This window comes from Rhipicephalus microplus, unplaced genomic scaffold, assembly GCF_043290135.1.
Source record: "Rhipicephalus microplus isolate Deutch F79 unplaced genomic scaffold, USDA_Rmic scaffold_229, whole genome shotgun sequence".
NCBI lineage: Eukaryota > Metazoa > Arthropoda > Arachnida > Ixodida > Ixodidae > Rhipicephalus > Rhipicephalus microplus.
The window spans coordinates 192,561-196,488 of NW_027464800.1; the positions used below are offsets into that span (position 1 = coordinate 192,561).

The window sequence follows — 3,928 nt, forward strand, 5'->3', positions numbered from 1 at the left end:
GGACGGTGCCGTTTTACCACGATATCGAGGTGTGTTCCGTGTCGTCCTCGGGCGATTCAGATGCGAAAGCGCCGAAGACGCGGGCGTGACCCGTCGTCTGGCGGCTTTGCAGTCTCGGCTCCGTTGCTAGTTCCGGCCGGTCCACCGACAGTGCAGCGGGCTTGGGCAACCCGCACGGCGCGACCGAGTCGATGCAACGAAAAAGAGCGAGCATGAACGTGCTTCTTGCCGCACGGCTCCCACTCGTCTTTCGGGAAGGTTGTGCCGTAGCGAGCTCGAACGCCGTCATCTCGGAGTGCAAAATAAGCGTGTTGGGGCGCCTGAAGGTGGCCTCCGCCGCACACAGACTGCGTCCGGCCCGCCGAGGGCGAGGACGGACGCGCAGTCGAACGATTACCTGGTTGATCCTGCCAGTAATCATATGCTTGTCTCAAAGATTAAGCCATGCATGTCTAAGTACATGCCGAAATAAGGCGAAACCGCGAATGGCTCATTAAATCAGTTATGGTTCCTTAGATCGTTTCTTCCTACTTGGATAACTGTGGCAATTCTAGAGCTAATACATGCAGTGAGCCTGGAGCCCTTTGGGTAACGGGTGCTTTTATTAGACCAAGATCGATCGGGTTTCGGCCCGTATTGTGTGGTGACTCTGGATAACTTTGTGCTGATCGCATGGCCACGAGCCGGCGACGTTTCTTTCAAGTGTCTGCCTTATCAACTTTCGATGGTAGGTTACTTGCTTACCATGGTTGTTACGGGTAACGGAGAATCAGGGTTCGATTCCGGAGAGGGAGCCTGAGAAACGGCTACCACATCCAAGGAAGGCAGCAGGCGCGCAAATTACCCACTCCCGGCACGGGGAGGTAGTGACGAAAAATAACAATACGGGACTCTTTTGAGGCCCCGTAATTGAAATGAGTACACTCTAAATCCTTTAACGAGGATCAATTGGAGGGCAAGTCTGGTGCCAGCAGCCGCGGTAATTCCAGCTCCAATAGCGTATACTAAAGCTGCTGCGGTTAAAAAGCTCGTAGTTGGATCTCAGTTCCAGACGAGTAGTGCATCTACCCGATGCGACGGCTCGGACTGAACATCATGCCGGTTCTTTCTTGGTGCACTTCATTGTGTGCCTCGAGATGGCCGGTGCTTTTACTTTGAAAAAATTAGAGTGCTCAACGCAGGCGAGTCGCCTGAATAAACTTGCATGGAATAATAGAACAAGACCTCGTTTCTGTTCTGTTGGTTTTTGGAATACGAGGTAATGATTAAGAGGGACGGACGGGGGCATTCGTATTGCGGCGCTAGAGGTGAAATTCTTGGACCGTCGCAAGACGAACTACTGCGAAAGCATTTGCCAAGAATGTTTTCATTGATCAAGAACGAAAGTCAGAGGTTCGAAGGCGATCAGATACCGCCCTAGTTCTGACCATAAACGATGCCAACCAGCGATCCGCCTGAGTTACTCAAATGACTCGGCGGGCAGCTTCCGGGAAACCAAAGTATTTGGGTTCCGGGGGAAGTATGGTTGCAAAGCTGAAACTTAAAGGAATTGACGGAAGGGCACCACCAGGAGTGGAGCCTGCGGCTTAATTTGACTCAACACGGGAAAACTTACCCGGCCCGGACACTGGGAGGATTGACAGATTGAGAGCTCTTTCTTGATTCGGTGGATGGTGGTGCATGGCCGTTCTTAGTTGGTGGAGCGATTTGTCTGGTTAATTCCGATAACGAACGAGACTCTAGCCTATTAAATAGGTGCGGGGTTCCCAGCACCTTACAACCTTCTTAGAGGGACAAGCGGCTCCTAGCCGCACGAAACAGAGCAATAACAGGTCTGTGATGCCCTTAGATGTCCGGGGCCGCACGCGCGCTACACTGAAGGAAGCAGCGTGTCTTTATCCCTGTCTGAAAAGACTGGGTAACCCGTGGAACTTCTTTCGTGATTGGGATAGGGGCTTGCAATTGTTCCCCTTGAACGAGGAATTCCCAGTAAGCGCGAGTCATAAGCTCGCGTTGATTACGTCCCTGCCCTTTGTACACACCGCCCGTCGCTACTACCGATTGAATGATTTAGTGAGGTCTTCGGACCGATGTCCGGCGCGGCCTTTCGGTTGCGCCGGTCTGTTGGAAAGATGACCAAACTTGATCATTTAGAGGAAGTAAAAGTCGTAACAAGGTTTCCGTAGGTGAACCTGCGGAAGGATCATTAACGGATTGTGAAGGGTGAGCGCCTCAGCTGCGTCTGCGCCCGACACTTTCTGCCGCTGACCCCGTTTGGACGCGGGGTCGGCTTTTCCCCACGGGGCTGCCTGAATGTGGAGCGGCACCCCGTGACAAATTGTTGCGCCCAGCGGACGCCAACACCGCGACCTTGGACGGTCGGCCAGGTGGCGGACGCGGGTACAAACGGCGCAACGCACTCATAGGTCGGCTTTCGACCCGCCACTGCACCGTGGCTCGAAGCGCTCGAAATGCGCGACCCGACCGCTGCGGGACCGCCTAGTACTGTAAACAGGAGCGGCGGAGCGCGAACGGCGAGTCGTGGTTACGTCGGTAGAAGGCGAGGCTGCGCGTTCCCGAAACGCCAGCCGAGTGCCCTCCCGACCGTTCGAGCGTGCAAGAACGAGACCCGACAATCGCGCGGCGACTGCCAAGTACGAGAGGAACGGCACAAGCGTCGGCGGTCGGTCAAGGAACTGGCGATGTGACGGGTCCGCTGTGCACCAGTGCATACCGTCCCGCCGTCCGCGGCAAGCGCCTCCGCGTCCTCGGGTGACGGAGGCTGCCGGTCGGTTCTTGCAGGCGAGGGATCTCGCTGGCACCGGTTCGCGTTGACGCGCGGCCGGTCATGGCACGGCGATGCGACGGCCGAGGTGCGCAGTACTCGATGGAGGAACCGCACGCTCCGATGACCGTCCCGCCCTCCGCGGCGTATGCGTACCGACCGTAATGGTTGCAGCAGCGCCGGCCGGCTTTTGAATTCGCCACACGAAACACGGTGCGAGATCGCGGTTAGGGGAGCGTCGACGTTGCCAGGCGTTTTGCTTGCTGCCGAGGGAAAGGCGGCACGGCCACGTCGCGCTCGTCGCGATTAGCGGGTCTGCGCGCTTTGGGAAGGTGCCGCAACGACTTGCCGAAAGAGGAAGCACGGAAGAACGAGGGACTTGGACGTCCCGACAATTGAACGCACTTGCGGCCAGGCCCTTGCTGGCTTCGTTCTTCCGCCTCGAGTAGGCTCGTACGCGGCTCCGGCGCCGAAAGTGGTCCTTGGCACCGACTTCGGTGGACGTGGGAAGTGCCGCGCAAGTACGGCGCGCCTGGCTCCACCTGTTGGCTAAAGTAGGCAGCCGGATCGGCATTTTGGTGTGCGGTGGCAAACCGTGGATGCGAAAAAAGCTTGTGCGATTTCGTGGAACAAAAAGCGGGGGTCCCCCTTTTTATGCGGAGGAGACCGACCCGCCCGCCGTGGTGAACCGCGACGCCACGGTAAAAACGGGAGAGGCTTGTCGATGGGACCGTGCATCCCGCGCTCCACGGAGGCCGGGAGGCGGCCGCCCGAGGAAATGTGTAGCCGTCGAGGCCCGCATCTGCGTGCACTCTTATCCAAATGGGTGTACCGCAGGCATTTTCTGGTTAGGCGGGCCAATGAGAGCGAGCACACAACGATACCTACGGGTCCGGCTTGGAGAACCGGCTTCGACGCCTCCCGAGTATTTATAGAGGGGTGGACCACGAAAGCACTCGCAAGTAGCGGAAGCGAAACGCCGTCCGAAACACACCGTTTGCTCGATTTGCGGCAGCCGAAAAAGGCGCGGCAGAGTTTTGGAGTCCAAGCGTGCGCTGAAAAGCGCCCTTCTTGGCCACTGTTTGGCCGAGTGCCAGAAACGTTTGGTTTTGACTGTACGGAATTGAACAAACACTTTTTCAC

At 57.1% G+C, this 3,928-nt stretch overlaps 1 non-coding gene across 1 annotated transcript; it reads left to right on the forward strand.

The window, feature by feature from the left end:
• The first annotated feature begins 394 nt into the window (after positions 1–394).
• LOC142792599 (small subunit ribosomal RNA) lies at positions 395–2,209 on the forward strand. The gene has a single exon (XR_012891058.1). It is a non-coding gene; the product is annotated as a small subunit ribosomal RNA (ribosomal RNA).
• The last annotated feature ends 1,719 nt before the right edge of the window (positions 2,210–3,928 follow it).